Source organism: Anas platyrhynchos, chromosome 2, assembly GCF_047663525.1.
Source record: "Anas platyrhynchos isolate ZD024472 breed Pekin duck chromosome 2, IASCAAS_PekinDuck_T2T, whole genome shotgun sequence".
NCBI classification, from domain to species: Eukaryota; Metazoa; Chordata; class Aves; order Anseriformes; family Anatidae; genus Anas; species Anas platyrhynchos.
In genome coordinates this window covers 116,773,849-116,793,471 of record NC_092588.1, presented here as the reverse complement: position 1 = coordinate 116,793,471, position 19,623 = coordinate 116,773,849, and positions in this window count along the sequence as shown.

The window sequence follows — 19,623 nt, the reverse complement described above, 5'->3', positions numbered from 1 at the left end:
AAGTCTATGTCTGAACTTTACAGCTCATAAAGACTAGCCTTGTTAACAACTCGGTTTCTGTGGCCAAATTTAAACAAATGTATGATGTGTCTTTCAGCCCACTTTACTACTTCTGACTCCTGAATCTGAATGAGCAAATGGTCACATTTGGGGGAATCAACCGTGCATTTTTGTCACAAGACTGAAATTCACATCTCTACATACCATAGGGGCCACTGTACTTCCAGTGTCATCACTGTCTGTATCTGTACTGCATCTCAGGGTCTCTACTTCACAGCTCCCATTAGAAGCAAACAAAGCAAAAGCGTAACAACTCAGATTTGCTTTACTACCACAGCTCAAATGGCAACATTTCCTATCACCACTAAGGCCCCTTAGAGAAATAAACAATAGCACAATTTACTCAAAGCACCTAAAATTACCTAAATGCCTGAGGTACTGAGCTGCCTGTTGAGACATATACTGATCCTATGCATCCTCTAAGCAGCCTTTGCTCACTGACACCTAAGAAATCTGGTACGGAATTTAAATCTCCTCCCCTATGCAGACTTCTCAAGTTCTCCAGCCAATAATTAAACCTCACTACTACAGCAGGGTTCAAGCATCCTCTCCCGCATGACGTTTAGCCGAAAATGGTTCATTCCTCAGGGAAAGTTTGGATGAAGATGCTAAAGATATCCCCTGCAGATCAGCTTAAAGGCTTTTTAGCTTGGTTAATAGATGAGAGTCTGATTGTATTTGTATAGGCTAATTGATTTGGGGAACAAAAACTTATAGATTTCTTAGCCTGTCTTACAATTGCACTACAGTTTGCTGGTAAACCTGAATAGTCAGGGACAAAGTCTTAACAGATGCAGCAGAGACTGGGAATTGGATATTTTCCAGCTCAGCAATTGGTAGAGACGCTATCTGGATTATGCAGTCCCTTATTAAGAAGTGTCAAGGATTAGCGAGAACTAAAAACACTTGTGGGATTAGGGATTTATTTATATGAGGACAATCACAAAGTGAATTAACTAAAAATGTTACTTTAAAGAGAAGCTGTAAAACTGCATTAAACCCTAATGTGCATGTTCTCCTTTAGAATTACATTTGAATGATCTAACTTCAGTGTGGAAGTAAATTAAATTAAATTAGGACCACTTGAATTCTGGATAAGAAGGTCCTTGGGGGTTTTAATGATGTTTAACTGATCTATTTCTAAGGCACATCTTTCACTGACTCACATTAATTTTCATGAATCGAACTGTGTAGATAAATCCTAAGTTCAGAAATCAGGAAATCCCACAAAAAGAAAAGGAACTACTAAATTAATGGCAGCAAAACATTTCTAAAAACAGCTTCAAAACAGCTTGTTCATCTGCAAAGGCAAGAGCAAGTAATCACACTAACTCTGGATCTGCATACTGAAATCCAAGATTTAGGAACAGGTTCTCTTAAATAAGTCTTCTTGTGACAATGCCCAAGCGAGGATCCTTCTGCATTTATCATATTGAAAACTGCTTGCTTTGTAATTGTTGTTTGGCTAGTCTTACACCACAGATTTTAAAAATCTCGAACCATTTTGGAAGGCATTTAGGCCAAGGTTGAGATTTATAATTGAGAACTATGACATGTCAACAAAGTTTTCTCATTTTTTCATTCTAAATTCAACTGTTGGAGGCAAAAAGAACAAAACAAAACTCAAAACTCTCTCTCTTTTTTTTTTTTCCCCTCCAGTTCTGTAATCTATGTTATCCATGGTTGAAAACTTCAACCCAAACTATTTCTTGTATGCTACCAGAAACCCAACTGACAAACAGCATTACTGGCCTTTCTGCTCTATGAATGGTTGATATCCTTTGTCCGTAGAGGAAAGCCTACATGGCTCTGTAAAATTATTCATATTCAAGTCAAATTATGCAGCAGTTGGTTTGTTGTAAACTTAGCTAATTTATCACTGTTAACCTCATATTTTGTGTTCAGAGCTCTCTCTGCGCTTTTAACTTCTACAGAACAAATGCTGCTACAGATACTCAGATCTGGGGTGTGCATAAGACTTCATTCCCTCATATAAGTTTTCTTCTTTTTCCTTAAGAGGTTTAATATAAGAATATGTTCTTAAATATTAATAACAGGCATTTTAAAAGGTTTTCCTTATGAAGAGCTAGTTCTTCCAGTACCTCTCAAAACACGCGCAGTAAGGAACACCAAATCACTGCAGATGAGTTGTAGTTACTGTCATCCAGAGGGTACCTCTATACTTAGAGGTGAAGAAAAGACTGGAAACAGATTAAAAGATGATGAACTATTGGTTCAAATCCTTTTGTCTTCACCTCTGGCACTAGCTAAGGGTAAAGGCATCCACATTATGCCTCAAAAGAAGCAAACTCAAAGACCTTCCTTGTGCACAGAATAATCTGTGAAGGCTTGATCTCTGCTGCTAATAGCGAACATATTTTATAGATTAAAATGTAGGTCTTAAAATATCCTACTCTGGAACAGATGCACCTACAAGGATGTTATATCTAGTTAAGCCTTCAAGGTGACTTGCTATTTTCAGATCATATTTTACTGATTTCTCAGTACAGTTGCAGAAATAAAGTACAACATGTTAATTCAGCAACAATCATGTTTCAAAAATTCCAGATTGATAGAGTGATTTCTTCTTACCCAAAAGAATAAAAGGAAAAGATATTTGGTACCAAGAAACAACAATGCCTTTTCATTAGTGTCATTAAATATGGTCTGAAACAACATTCATGCTACCAGAGCTGCTAAAGGAACAGCAAAACTAAAAAGTCCTGGCGGAGTTGCAGCGAACCTTAGCTTACTACCTTTATCGTTTTCCATTATGGAATTAAAATGTCAGCATTCTGATTAATAATTCCTGATGTTTTACCCATTACATTATCATTTTCAACTGAAAGGAAGCATAACTCACTTATTTAATAGCACAGAAAAAAACAAAATATGAAAAAAGAAAAACAGAGAAAGGGGGAGAGATTGCATTTATGAGCAGGGCAGCGCAAGCAGTCTGTCTCTGAATGTTCTGGAAAACACAAAGGGCTAAAAGCAGCGAGGTTAAGGAGGGGAAAGTGTGCCAGTTTTAAAACTGAAGAGGAAGCCAATTTAACCTTGACTTCCCTGGTGTTTGCAAAAACATCATTTACAAGCAGGGCTTTAGATGAAAAAAACCTGCTTCTCAATTATTCTGGGGTGACAGGGACTTGAGAACTTCAGAAGGCACGGTTCTGAGACTCTGGGTTGTTGTTGCCCATCAGAATATCCTGATTTTGTTTTCTACTGGAAAAGATAATCTGATTTTATTTTTGTTTTTTTGAGCCCTGAACTAGTAATGGCTTAAGTGCATATCTAAATTCTACTGATTTCTAAAGTACCGTATGTTTTTCGAGACAGTGATTGTCTTTCCGTTATGTGTTTGTACAGACTCTTCCCCGACAAATACAATACAAATAAAATTGCAAAAACCCTGCCTGGATCAGCCAAATTAAAATAAAAACAAACAAGACACAGACGCGCACACAACCCTGCTTTCTGCTGACTTAACGCGCTGAATCAGCTCGTGAGTGCTCGAACAAGTACCAGTGCCTATAAAAAAACAGGTTGGACCATGGGGGCAGAAGTAAGGGAGGGCAGAAGAGGAAGTGGGGGAGAGCAGAAGCTGAAATACTCCTTTCAGCAGCAGCAAACCGTTAAACAGGCTCAGAGATCTCATCTCGGCAGGTTTACAGACCCAAGTATGAAGTCTGAAAATAGGCAAGCCTCTCTGCCTTTTCTCTTCCCTCACTTCCCAGGGGCACTGTTCTGCTAAATGTGTAAAAAGAGCTGTTAAGTCTTGCAAGATTTAGCAAAAACTTTGTTTTAACTGCTGTTCAAGTATTTGTAGTAGCTCCAGTGCATTGAACGCTGTCTTATAGGAAAAAATCTACTTACTCAGTAATAACCCTGATACTTTCTCATGCTAGTCAAGAGTATGAAGTCTTCAGAGAAGACATTTTTATGTCTTTTCAAAAAGTAAGGTCTTTTGCTGTAAAAATGAAAATTTCAGTTTTCATCTTCTTATAAAAACAGCCTGTGCAGTTAGACTTAAGTCCTTCCCAAGTGGCTTTCTTTTGACTCCACATCACACTTCAAAATTTAAAAGAGAGTTTTCCTCTGTGAAAATCAACATTAAAAGCTTTTAATACAAAAATAGTGTTACTCAAAGCATGAAACTGCTATTGGAAGATTATGACATTTTAAGATGCACTGTATAATATTTGGGTTGGGGGAGCACAGACATTTGTCAAGATTTTTCTGTAAATAATCATCAACATGCACTGTCAGGTTTTGCCTGAATACACTAAAACTCAGTAAAGAAAAAATGTTGCCCTTTTCTATCTGTATTTCAATTAGGCCTTTATTCAAAAGCCCATCTCAGAGCAGATTTATTTTTTTTTTTGCCTAAATCAACATAGGAAGAGATCAACTATTTAAAACAAAAATCCCCAGAAAATGAAGAAGAGGTTTATACAATTTTATTTTCTAACCAGTTCTGATTAAAACTCAGTCACAAAAAAAAAAAAAAATAAATAAAAAAACACCTTCATGCTGTCCTATGTAATAAATTTATATGTAAGCAGCATCTGCAGAAATACTAAAAATATAAGTATCTCTTAATGTGAATTAAATATCACACACAAAATCAGTCTTCCAGGGTGAAATAATGCAGGCACCACAAGGTCCAACATGACAGCCTTTCATGCTGTCTTCTGCTCTTTTCCTGCACTAGAAATACTCTCATGACAGGCTCTTGTAAAAAAATTATCATAAATAGATAAAATTGATGGTATTTTCATTCGGAGTGTTATATCTACACACCCACAGACCCACCAGGAGGATTTGTGCTGTGTTTTTATTTAAGCAGTAATGTATACCCGTATGCTAAATCTTGCCATTGATTGGAGAAAGGAAAGCAGATGTGTGTGTGGAGGAAATGTAAGTGTGGGAGGGAAGGAAAGCAGAACTGAATGTGAACTCCTGCACGCAAAGAGATGGTGGTAGCAAGTAGGGGGTGTAGCATCTGATGGCACATTAGCACTCTTTGTGACTGGTGAATTCATTGCACTTACACCAGTAAGATTATTCAGTCGTTTGCAAGCAGGGACAGGAATGTAATCACAGAAAAATGGCAGGAAGGGACCAGAATCAGAGAGAACGCAGACAGATCAGAAGATAACAGGGAGGAGCACAGAGATGATGGTGGACAAGTGAGGAGGAAGGGAAAGCAGAGCAGCTGGAGGCAGTGGGGTTGGCTCGCTGAGCTCAGCAGCAGTGGGGCTGTGGCTGTAGATGGACAGAGCATATGGTGGGTACGGTGTGAAACAGCTGGAGGCTGAAGGACAGGGTGCTCAGATGAGGAAATGCCATCTCACTCAAATGCTGACACCCTGTCAATTATCCTTCTCCGTTCCTGTTTTCAGAGTAGTAAGTGATTCCCCCACTGAAGGTAACAAAGGAGGAAGATGTGCCAAGAACCTTTGGAAACTGGAGCTGGACAACAGAGAATTCAGAGACCAACAGTGATGGCTGCTTTCCAAAGGGTGGCTGTTAAAGATTTTCTGTCTCAGCTTACCTCTAAAATGGAGATTCAGTAGCTAGCTAGCCTACAGAAGATAGCGAGCTGTTAGCAACAAAGCTCTTTTCAATACACGGGGTACTATAAAAGTGTTAAATATTATTATTTTTACTACTACTAAGAAAAAACAATCAAATACAGTCTTGAACAAAGGGCAGCACACTAAAATATCGTTACATCCTGCTTGAAAAAATCATCTTTCTCTGTCAAAGGCAATACAAATTCACTATAAAAACGGAAACTTGTAAAAATGAATCTCAGATAAGTAATCTAAAGAGGGTGTGAGTGATATAAGAAATTGACATTGGTTTGCTTGATTGCTTTTATGCTAAATGACTTGAGGATTGGGCTGAATACTCTGGGCTGCATAAAATTCTCTGTTAAGGTTGATTTGTCCAAACCAATTGCTCTGACAGATCTTGGTCATTTATGCATCTCTTGTGAAGAGAAATCAGGTATAAACTCTCAAGACAGTGATGCAACTCCTGTATTGTCATTTTTATTTTTCAGTGGGAAGCCACCTCAGACTACTGATGTGTTGGGATTCTCCCAACCCCAGGGGTCTGGACACGTTCATCATTCTTTATACTTTGAGTGGTATAAGGAATATGCAGGTTTCCTACCCAGCAGTGTAGCTTGTGTGTACACATCCAAGCTGACTTTAAACTAGCTTGTTTGGCAACTGAGAAAAGTGTGTCCCAAAGCAGAATGGGTCTCTGTAAAGACTGCTAAAGCCTAAATATGTCAAAAAGCCTAAATGGAGGTCCAGGCCTTTCTCCGTCTGGCTGTGCTATGCTTGGTACCCAAACTAGCTGCTTTAAAGCCAGCTCAGATGTCTCATGAGGAGCTATAGCTGCATTGCTAGATTGCAGTGTAGATGTATGATATGAGAGATGACCATAGATATTCATCAGCTTTAAAAATTTAAAAATGCTCAAGATGAGAGCAGGAAAGAGACAAAGACTAATTTTTAAAGGAAATAAGATTTTACTTTCTGGAAATTGCCATTTGGACAGAAAGCCTGATTAATGACAACTTAGTAATGTTTTTTAGCATCTAATCACAGTTGCTCATGGCGGTTTTGGCTCCTGCCTGTTCTGGTTATACAGTAAATTCCTAACTAGGGAAATAGATGACATCTCCTCAGTCTTTAGAAGCTTTGGTGCAAAGGTTTCTCATAAGAAACTGATCCCAGTCCAAGAATTTCTCAGGAATGCACACAAATTTTTAAGATTTCTATGTTTAGCACCCTGGGCAACAAGCTTATTCATTTGCTTATTTTGTGTATATTTTATAACTTCAACAAGCTAGAGTAGTAAAAGTTCCCTCAGATCAGAGCACTACTTTCCTGTGGATTCATTTTTACCTTACCTTGCATTTTCACTTTCATTAAGCAAAAAATCTCCACGGGGATCTTACACAGAAAACTAACGTCCTTACTAGAAGAGAATGTAGATAAATGTCCAATCCGACTTATTTTAAAAGTCATTAAGTACTTACTGACATTTTAGGATGGGCAAAAGTCCCATCAATACTTTTGGGAAGGCAGGAGAGCAAGTCTATTCCTGTTTCTTAAGGCCTTTAACATTATAGGGGGAAAATACCAAGAACATGTCGTGTGGAATTAAGCAATGGAGGCCATAGGAGTTTCAAATCCCTTTGTTAGGACAAGAACTGATCTACAGCTATGTAGACAATCGTGTTACTTCATTAAAATACAATTTATTAAGGAACTTCAGCATACCGAATTGTAACCATGAATGAATTCACCACTAAGAGCCAAAATACTGAAAGTCTCTTATTAATTGGGATTCTAACTAGTCAGAAAATGAATAAAAGTTTTATTTAACCACTTTAAATATTATATATATATATTATTTTTTAAATTAGAGAAAATACTATCTTTAGTTTGATACAAACTGGTTTTTCAAGCTGTTCTGGGCTTATTTATTTAAACTGACCTGTGTTCATTGCTGAGATTTCTATTAATCATCCTCTCACTGTGCACACAGCAAGTCATTATTATCACCTAAGTTGTCCCAAAGAGATGGTGAATCATTATATTTATGGACAAATAGATGTGCTACGATGTATTTTAGAACACAGGAAATGATTTCTGTTGCATCTTCCACAGGCACAGTAACAGCTTCATTAAAGGGTGAAACAAAATGAAAGTGAATGTTAGGTTTTCGTGTTTATATAACATTCTTCTTTACTTGATCTTTAATCTTTTAGTGAGATTAAAAGAACAAGACCTGTGCAATTTGTTGCAACAATAACATCGTTAGCTCAGAAGGAATGGCTATAAAGATCTGCAGTGGCTGGCAGCAAGAATTATTAAGGACAGTAGCACAGAGGTGTAGAAATGAATTTAAAATAAAGGGATATAATTTACAAATCTCATTTTGTTTACTCTTTTGTTTATCTATCACTGCAGTTAGCAGTACATGAAATACCTGTGGTGAGAGAGCATGGTAAGAGGGGAAGCCTTTTTTTTTAATCAGGGTATATTCAAAATAATTTGTTCAATAGTACATCCTCTCTCACTCATTAGGAGGATGCCTTACTGTGACAAAACATACATGAAAATGTAATTGCAAACCTTCAACAGTTGCTAGGGCACTTGGGTACATATAACACTGGAATGGAAAACATTTCTAAATTTTTCAATCCACCTACCCCGGAAAAGATCAGTTCACAAAATTTTGTTCTTTCAAATATATCTATATTCATCCATCTGTCTATCTACACATGAGAAATATGAACTAAAATATCCCATCTTAGTTTTGAATAAACCCTTCAATAGCTTCCCCAGGGAAGTGGTCAAAATCCTGTTATTTGCAGAGATATTTAATACTAAATAGCATAAAGTACTGGAAAAAATTATGGTAGAGAGCCATTTTGCAGTAGCAAGATGATGGACTATGTAACCTAATAGGTCTTTCCTACCTCTAAATTCTGTGATTCATACACTATATGAAGATGACCACTGACTTTTTTGTTGCAACAAAACAAATATTTCTTGACAACCACAGCATCTTATGAAAGTTCTCTCCTTCACTTTCTGGGAGGTGTCAAGGTTGAGAAATCTGACAGGTCCTCTAATGGTTCCAAAATTGCAACAAAATAAAATCAATGGCTTAGATTTAAGTACCATTTCACAACTACCGTATCATACCTACACTTCTAAATATTACACTTGCTGACATGTTTACATTTGATTGTGGTCCAACACAACTTACTCTATGCCCAGAGCAAAGTGAAAGAACAAAGTCATACATGTAAACAAAGGGTACACGATAGATATTTAAGCCCAATTTGAATTGTGAATCTACTGGTCAAGTTAGAGCAATAAATGATCCATCACATTAGTAACAATTCCTGAAGCAAGACACAGTGGCCTGGATTCTTCCCAGCCTAACTCGGGATATTTACTAACGGCGCAACCTGGTCTAGTGGGAGGTGTCCCTGCCCCTGGCAGAGGGATTGGAATGAGGAGACCTTTAAGGTCCCTTCCAACCCAAACTATCCTATGATTCTATGGCAGTGGAAACACTCAGATATTCCTGTAGGACAGAAAGAGTAGTAACTGGGCTGTGCACTGGCTATGCCTATTACCTACCCTTTATTACAGCTGGGTAGGTCTTGAGGAACTTTGGGTTTCTTGCACTCTCACCTACCTCAGGATGCACCCCCCTCACCAAAAATAAAAACCCGAGATCCACTTCTGTGGGCTGATTCTTCCAAAGCAAACTATGAATAACTCTCACTGACAACAGCAGCTTAATCCTATTTGCAGAGTGATAATAGAGTTTCTTGAGCACGATGACTGGTATTGTGTTGGGTTGGAGTAGGAAGGCAGGGGATGTCTTGCACTGTCTCTGTACTTATATAACAGTGTGGAACAGAGCACAAATCCAGCCCTGAGGCTGTTGAAAAGAAAGTTATCTTATTATTGTTCGGTATTTTATAGATTCTTAATAAAATAGTAACATCAATATATAGCAATGATACACTCATCAAATGCAACTTGGGGGAAGGGAGTGAGAGAGGGAAGGATATTTATGGTACAATTCCTGTATCTGGGTTGCTGAACAGCAGAATTATATTAAAACTGCATTCAAGGGAAATGCATACTAAGATATACATATAGAAAGCAAAAATATTTTCATCAAACCTGAGAACAACGCTCGTATTTAGACTTACATTTTATTTGCGCACATTGAATTCTCTAGGGACTCAATCCAGCAAAACACTTCAGCATAAGATTGTCTCTATGCACTTTGATGGACACTATTCATGTGCTGACAGTGAAATACTAGCTTAAGTGCTCACATTAAGCCCCATATATTTCAGCAATTTTAAAATGACAATTTTAAAAGGAAAACATGCCAAAATAGATCTTATGAAAATGGATGTTATAAAAATACTCCCAACCTGCAAGCAACCTTATTACCCTGAATCAGCAGGGACATCCTCACCTTGACCATTGCTCGAGAGAATCCTCAAATCTGTCTCTTTTGGTATATCCAGACCTATAACCAAACTGCAAATGACCAAGACAATCTGATCTCCAGAGGGAGCACAGCATTTTTTTTTATTATTTATTTTTAAATCACAGCTCTTCTGTTAATTTTCCTAGAAAAAAATAAGATTTGAAACAATATACCTGGAAGACTGTCTATAGAGGGAGATGCTTTCTTGAGCCAATCCCTAAAGCAAAGTGCTTCTGCAAAAAGTTATCATTCAGATGCTGATTAGTAGTCAGCTGCACCATCATCTTCTGTCTTCTAGGGAGAACATGACATAAAAGACACAAGTCTAACACATATGTTACTATAGGTGTGCTATGGCAGCACTTCACCTCACCTAGATGGAAGCCTTAACAGGGAAATCTAGAGATTTTCTCCTCTCATGCCTCCCATTATTCTGTCATGGGTTCAGCCTAGTCAGAATCCAAGCAACTCCATCTACAAAAGAATTTGAGAACTCACAGCAAGAAATACTTAACTCTGTTACTGTAGGCAAGTTGCCTAGATTAACCAGGTAGCTAAGCATCAAGAATGCTCCTGCTGATTTGGATTTCCTGTGTGCTGCTTAAGGCACAAGCATTTTTCTTTTCTCTCCACCGCCGTCACAGGCTAAGAGTTAAGGACTTAAAGCACTTCCTACGTTTCTCTGTAACTGAAGTAAAATCTTCCACGGTTATCTTTTCCAACCTTAATGATTCTGTGATCGTCATTGTTTTCCTCCTTTCTGCTTCAGTTATAATAGTTGGTACCCCTGCAACACAGCTGAAGTGTAGGAAATTTAGGACTAATGGTCTATTGGGTAGACCTGTGTGGTGTCAAGAGTTGGACTTGATGATCCTTAGGGGTCCCTTCCAACTCAGGATATTCTATGATTCTATGATTCTATGATTCTATTAATGGTGTAAGGACAGAAGTTATCTCCCATCAAACCAAGATGTCTGTCTGCCTGCAGTACTGTTATTCAGAACCCTAAGAAGACTAGATTTTATTAGCTTCAGGGGCAGATATTCAAACCAGACCATGTCTAAAAGGTAAAACACACAACAGGATCCTTCTTTTAGTCTATGTGTAAAGTCTATCTGCCAGCAGACAGGACTGGGGTAGGTAGCTTCGTGCTCACAGTAAGCGATCCGGCAGTACAGCAGCAGTGTAAACATGCAACAAAATAGTTTACCATCCTTTTAAAATTGTAAAACCCAAAGAGTTTTCTAGTGAAGAGGCACTTCTCCATAGTCAGTCTAAGGTCATTGGTATTAGGCTTCCTTTTGCACATTCCTTAGAGGAACGTATGATGGAGATCCACAGACCATGCTCCGAAATCTGCAAACAACGTTGTTACCAGGAACTGGCCCCTGTGATTCTATCCTTGCAGCTGGAAAAAGCTCTGCCACATGTATGCTAAGCCTAAGAAAAAGTAATTTTCCATGCATTCAGAGTTGGCCAGACACAGGGGTAGAAATACCCAGTGTTTATTTGCTCATGATGTATATATGCTGATGAGCTTGTTTGGAACACTTGACATCTCAACTCTGCTCCCGGTGTATTATTTATAACTCCAGAGCATTTCTCACGCTGTGGAGACGCCTGAAAATAAGGACTACATAAGCACAGGAAAGGAGGCAGTGCCTCTAACTATGTGCTAAGAGGCCCAGAAGAGCCATAATACCGTTCTGGCCAATTTAAATATTCATTTTTTCCTTGTTAACATAAAGCCTCTCCACGTTCAGTTTCTCAATTAAACAAGAGGTGAAGTGGTTTACATAGCAGTGCTTTAGTGAGATGGAATCTAATTACAGTTAATCTCCCAATATACAAAAAGGGTGGCTTCCCAACAGTTAATAAAAAGCGATGGTTAGGAATGATGAGAGCACCGCTTCCAGAATGAACTTAAGATAAAGCACAGGAATGTCTAATTACCACATTAAAAACCTGCATTGAGAGGTATTCATTTCTCAGGCAAGGATGGATAAAACGAGTTAAGGTTATAATACATCTCTCATTCTGGAGGAAAGGAAAGCTTACTGCACACGTTTCTTACAGAACTACTTTGCATTGGTGCTTAGGAAGCTGAATAGGGCTGTTCCCTTATCAAGAAACTAGATGCCATGATGTTGGCTTGTATGGACGAAAGGATAATAGCACATGGAGACAGAGGAACTAAAATATTGATATTTCATTTTTTAATCCTGCTGGGGATCTGTGGTTCTTCAGATTTTTCTAGTGTGTGACAGATACAGAGACAACTCCTCGCTATCATAGATGAATACGATTCAGGACTGCATACCTAAAAGCACTCAGAGTCTGACCTTGGGTTTCTGAATTTTAGGAGTCTCTACAGGACTCCAAAACATAATTGTATTATGCTGACAGGCAGTACTTTTAATACTCCAGAGGATCTGGCTGAGCTTCAGAAGCATAGCTTTATCCCAACTAAACAGAGAATTAAGTAAAAGATGGTCTTTGTACTTAATATCCACAACTTTCCTGGTTTCTGCCAGTGAGATACAATTTTGACCATATTAATAACAATTTTCTCCCATCACATGAGAAGAAGTGACATAAAACTTTTACCTGGAAGTTTAAGGTAGGACAGTGCACATTAAGCTACAGGGCACAGTACGGCAGAGGGGACTACGATGAAATGACACTGCATTTTCCCAAGCCTGACAAAAAAGCTCTACTGCTGTTGAAAGAGCATTCGAACTGTGTCCTCCTTGTTGTCTAACACAATTTGGGTTAAAGAAAAAAAAAACAAGAAAGTCACAGACTAATGCAAGTCACTTTTCTCTCCAGCAGAAGAGTAATTGTTGCAGAAATAAGAAAAGATTATCATGCCTAATAATGCAAATGCCAGTAATTAACAGACCAATAAAAATTGCCTATGATTTCCACACAAATCTTACCATCTGCTTGCAATAAAAACCATGGAGTGTATCTCTGCTTCAGGTGGAAGTCACATGAAGGAGATGTAAGCAGCAAATTAAAAGAACCTTGTATGTCAAGATAATGGAGTATTTTCTCTTTTAAAAAAAAAGAGGTTCATTAACTTAGAAATTCCTGAATTTATTTCTTGATATTAATAAATGAGATCCTTTGCAAAGTTGTGTGACTCCATAAATACGTGCAGCCTCTGAACATACTGAATGTGTGATGCTCTTTAAACAAGAACAGTACACATTGAAAAGATCCTTGAGTAAAGTAGAAAATTTCTGGTAACCAGCAAAAAGATATCACGATGTGGATAGGCTGGTCGCGTTCCCTATCCATCTTGCCTGTGTGGACCTGGAAACCTGCACTGGGTGTACGCAGCCAGATTTGGGTAGCGGGCACTGCAGGGGCAGCCTCTGGGGAAAGAGGTCAGGGGCTGCCCCATGCTGGATGGTTCCAGCCAGCTCCGCAATGAGATGTAAGGATATAGCCAGATTTTTGTATCAGAAAACATTCTGATGAAACAACATTAACCCCCACGACAATTTATTCATCCAGAACTCTCATCATCTTTTGATGAGCTACTGAGCGTAGTTCTCACCAGTTTGAGAGCCCGTCAAGGACAGGCAGCTTCTCTGCAGTTTAAATCCTCTTCTGACGCAGAGAGTACAAATGTTCTAGTAAAAAAGCGCTTCCACTCCTAGGGCTGAATCTCGAAGAACTTTATATTTTATATAATAGGGGCATTAGGTAGTAATGTAGCTCCCAAATTTCACCTCCTTTCAATGATGACTGTCTGGGGAAGATCCTGGGACATTTATAGCTTTGTTTTTCACATCGACTCCAGTTTGTTTCTTTAAATCATAATAATGACAACAATGAAAACATCTGAACCATCCTCTCTGCTGCCACAGCAACAACTCCTAACAGCCATCCTTAGAGCTCCATTGTTACAAGCAGTGCAGGCCAGGTTCAAACCAGGCAGGGGATGAGACACTAACAAAATACACTCGTGTACTGGGTTTGGCTGGGATAGAGTTAATTTTCTTTGTAGAGGCTGGCACGGTGCTATATTTTGGATTTGTGATGAAAAACAATGTTGATAGGACACCCATTTTTTAGTTACTCCTGCACAGTGCTCATACAGCATCAAGGTCTTTTCGGTTCGTCACACTGCCCTGCTTGTGCATGGGCTGGAGGTGGACGAAGCACTGGGAAGGGACACAGCCAGGAGAGCTGACCCCAAGTGACCGAAGGGATATTTCATGCCACATGGCATCATGCTCAGCAATATCAGCTGGATGACAGGAGGAGGGAGCCGGGAGGGGGATGTTTGGAGTCACGGCATTTGTCTTCCAAGTAACCGCTCTGCTTGGTGAAGCTTGCTTTCCTGGAAACAGCTAAACATCTGCCTGCCGATGGGGAGTAGGGAATGAATTCTTTATTTTGCTTTGCTTGCACATGCAGCTTTTCCCTTACCCATGAAACTGCCTTGATCTCAATCTACACATTTTTGCTTGCTCACCCTTCTAATTCTCTCCCTCACCCCCACTGGAAGGAGCGAGCAAGTGGCTGTGTGGGGCTTAGCTGCCTACCAGGGTTAAACCATAACAGCCCTTTGCTGGCACCTAACGTGGGGCTCCTGGGGTTCAAGACAGCAACAGACTCCATTGGAGCGTGCTAGGTTGAACTTATTGCTGTTCAGCTCCTAATTGGCAGGCTCCTGTGCCTGCCATGGGGCTTGCTTGTCTTACTGTACATTACTACCTAGTGCTTGTTAGCAGCTGCCTTTTGCTTTCGCTGTACTTCTTACCTGATTCTTCTGTGCCTGGGAACACTGCTAACAGTTACAGCCACACATCTGGGCTGGTGATGCCCAAGGCGTTGCTGCTGGTCCACTGCTGCTGGACTGGACACACTGGAACTCCGTGGTGAGTTTGAGTCAAAGAGACTGTGAGCTGGGGATCAGTCCATGAGGGAGCAGGTACGCCTTGAAGTGGCTGTGGCTGTGGGGAAGTCCACACCAGAGCTGGTACATCTCAGAGCATCTGTGGCCATGGGTATGTCCACGTTCATTGCAATGTTAAAGGTGGAGATTGCAATGTATGCACCTCTAAACAACCATAATCCACGATTGGAGTTGCATGTTATATAAACACACATAGCAGGAATCCTCTGAACGGACTGTGCTGTCCTTAACTTGTTGTCCTTAACAATGACTCAGGTGCTTTGGCAGAAGAATTTATCCTCTTGTTCTGTTTTTTTGCAGCATCGCTTCTTATACGGTCAAAACAGAAAGCATCTTTGTTTTTGCCTCACATTTATGCGGCTGTTTTCCTTTAAAAATTACGTTACCAAAAGAGACTTTCTAATCTGACACACTAACTGGGTTTTTGGTCTGGAAGCAACTGGTATAAACTATCAACTGGGATTTCAGTATCCAAAGACCCAGAAAAGTGGAACAAATAGACAAAATGAGGAATGCAAAGGAGAGTTTAGCTGTACAGATTAACTGCTATGGGATCCGTTTCCTCAGGATAGGATTTTAAACATTAAGATGCATTATAGATCTATAGTTTAAAAAATAAATAAACATGCCATAAATTCCACCGAACAACAATAAATCCAGGATGCAAGTGCTACAGTCTTTCATAAAAAGCTTCCTGGGGCAGTAACTGAAGACCGACAGATGAGACGTCACAGAACGCAGTCTCTCAGTCCACGTGTGTACAGAAATCCTCTCAGTAACTTTCCTTCAGTACTGCAGTTTTTGCACATCTGAAGCAGTGAAATATTTTGATGCCATTGCAGCAGCCAAAAAATTCAAGTCCTATAGAGTCATGAAGTAGTCATTGCTGAATTTTCTTCTTGACAATGATGGAGTCCTTCGGATCTGTGTGTGAGGCTGGGCTGAAATTACACTGTCCCAAAGCACCCATAAGCTCCTCTTTTGTATTGCATTGCGAATCTTGGAAGAGTTCATTCCACAACAAAATCATTTAAATTCTTTTGCAATTCTGATGCAGTTATTAATGCAGCCGTTGACTAGAAGAATATCTACAAGCGGTGTAGAAAATAGCAAGGAAGACAATGATTAGTCTGAATTGCTAACAACAGAAAGGCACTAGAAACAATCCTTGGCAAAATAACTTCTTTCCTCAAGGCTAGGCACATTTAGACTACAAACCCAATTACAGAAAAATACTGCACAATACTTACAGAGAAATTTTTCAGGCATGGGGAATTCTTTGCTGATATTACACTACATGATCTTCAATTTTTTTTTTTCCTACAGAGTTAGCTAGTGCACTGAAAACGGTCTCTTTAACACCGCTGAACTTTCCAACTTACAAAACCTCCTCAGATTTATTGGCCAAAGGAAAATCAGAAGAGTTAAACTTTGATGAAAGAGTAATAGTTTGCAGACAATGTGCAAATAATACCCTCTTCCCCTGCATTCAATTCCAATCAGCAATTGTGTGCAGTGTTCTGGTGAGGGAGGCAAAGAAGAAAAATGCGGCTAAAGGGTGATCAAAATCCTAGCAGCAAAAAACTCCCACCAATTTCAACGGGCTTTGAACAACAACATAAAAATAATCTTCTTTCTTCTCTCTCCCTCTGTTCTTTGCTAAGTTTCCACACATCTTTCTTATTCTGATGCTGCAACATGCGGCTGGTGTTACAGCTAAAAGCAGAATGCCTCTTTCCTCTATTCTGCCCTCCCCCCTCACTTCAGCACAGTGACAAAACTCACTTTAATTACAACTAAGCAGTGCCAGATCCCCTACATTTCACATGGATCTCTCTCACTCCGTTCCCCAAAGGCTAGCTTTACTCTCCAGCTGTGTCCTTTAGCAGCTCTGCTGTTCCAACATGATATATTAATAAGATCCAGTATCTACAACTACTGGGGATTTAACATTCACATGCTAAGCATCACTATCAGCTGTTTGACATGGCCATGTAGGATGCCCCTGAAGAAAATTGTGGGTTTTGTTTTTGTTGTTGTTTTTTCTGTTTGTTTGTTTTGTTTTGTTTTGCTGATCACCCCACAGCAGCACATTCCTTCCTACCAGAAGGAAGAAAACAAACATTTTGCAAAAACACTTGGCTGCAGCATTTGCCAAGCACAACCAAGTTCTGATTAAGGTGCTTGCAAACACTAGAGACGACAAAATAACTCTTCGAGAATGGTGTTTCAGAGGTCCACAGGTTTTAAATGCTTCCCAGCCCTTGTGTGTAGCTAAGAATACACACACATATAATGTTGACTATGGTACTTGGGATTTATTGAAAGAGAGGGCCAGCACGCACCTTGGTTGTTCTAACGAGGGAGGAGGATTTTGCAGAGGTGGTGCCAGGCTGCCAGAAGGAAAAGCCTTGGTTTTCCCCAAGAGGTGAAGACAAGGTTGATACGAAAGGTGCTGGTAGCAGAAGGATATGCCAGGGGCTGAATAAGGAAAGAAAAGAGGTGTTGAGTCCTGCCTTTTCCTTTGTAGTTATTGGAAGGTCTGCATGCACAAAATTCAGCAACCTTCAACCTGCAGGTCACAGGAAAGGGAAAATAAGCAGGAAATTTAAGATAGGAGAAGGGGTGAAGGAGCAGTAGCATGTTTAAATTCTTGGAAAGGAAGGAAATCACAGTAGAACACTATCAGGAATAAGTCAAGTTTCTCCTGTTATTTTTGAAATCGCTGCTAGATTAAGGCCTTGCCTAAACACAACAGTTGCACCAGTTTAATTCAAATCAATTAAAAAACTCATTAAAGTTACACAGGTGCAGAGCCCTTTGCAGACAATCTTGCATCGGTTTACAACTGACATAAGTGATTTGAATGTATCCACCGAAAGGTTGCACCTGCTTAATTAAACCGAGTTTAAAATTATTTTAAGTTCATGCCATTTTATCTCATACGGAGACTAATATATAGCTATTTTTAAATGCGTTAATGTTCAGATTCTCAAGGATAATTATGTGCAATAGCATTGTGTTTTCTTTCAATTAAACCCTGCCATACATTTTTAAACAATGAGCATCCAGGGATTTAACTGAGCACATCACTGAAATCGAGCGTCCTCTAGCACATTGAGTTATGCTCAATTGTACTATGTACACTGTAACATCCTTCACTTCAGGGAGTGCTGCTCCGTTACCTTACAAAGCCATCTTCAGAAACCTTAACACCAAACTTACTAATCTGCAGGACCAAGGAGTTGGAAGGACTGCTTAAGTGATTTGCTTATTCACCTTAAACTTGAGCTGACAACCGCGGCTTTCCACACCGACTCCTGTGAATAAACACCGCCAAATTGTGGCTGATAATTTGGTGAGAAGCATGAGACATCTCCCCTAACCATGAGTTTGTACTTCTGGTTAATAATTTATTACGTGGATGCATCTAGATTCTTCTGCATGCATTCTGTTTGACATTCCTTCAACAGCAGGCTGGATGTCAGCAATACATGGTAGCTGTGTTGAGGAAGGAGGAGCTCTCATCTGACTTTTTCCTGTACACAGACCTACAACTTTCAAGATGCTTCACTTTGTAAACCCGTTATATGACCCCTGCATTTGGCATTATCCCCATAACAATTCCATTATTAAGGAAGATGGAAAATTAAATAAGATTTTTCCCCCCTTAAGGCATTTGGATATTATTTTACATGCTCAGAATAGGAAACTCATTTTCTGCATGCAAAATGGTTCATAATTGTTATACAAAGTCAACTCCTCAATCACTAACGTGGACACTTTTGAAGTTACTTTGTCTTGAAATGAAATGCCACCAAACACAGTGAAACAAGTCAAACCAAATTACCTTAAAGCAAAAGGAAGAACACAAGAGGATAAGGAGGAAAAAGATAAGAGATGAAAACCCTCTTTCCCCACCAAGCTGTACTGAGTATGGGCTGAATGCTGCTGCTCAGCAGACAAGCTTTGCATCTCCTCAGAGGAAACGTACTTTGCGTTTATGACATGGCAGAATACCATCAAAATCACTGAATCCATCCATCCAACTACAGGACTCTGTAAGTTTTTACCTGTGTGCATCTGTTTAATCAATTTTATTTTAAGACGACTAAACCTTATTTTACATAAAAGTTCAAAGAGCATATTTACAGAAAAAATCATAAAAGCTTTTACTAGAGCGGTGCTTTTATAACCACTAAATTTTGTTACCCCAGCTCTCACGTATTCAACAGTGCAGACTTTGAACAGTTTGAAAATGAATAGGCAACAATATTGTTTGTTACCAAGGACAAAGCAGCACTTTGCCATTAGTCAGCATTGAAATAAATCAAGCTCTGTCTGGGCTTGTCTACGCTCAAAAAATTGTCAGTATAGTCGGAATGATATAACATCCCTGTTGCAAGTAAAAGTTATGGCTCTGAAATTTAAAGCACACGCCATGCAACTTGGTCTATGCCATGATCGGCAATGATTTTTAAATAAAACACATTCCTAATTAAGGAATGATAACGCTGATGATAAATTTTACATAAAACGAAGATTTATATAATTTTTTTCAGTGCATCATCAGA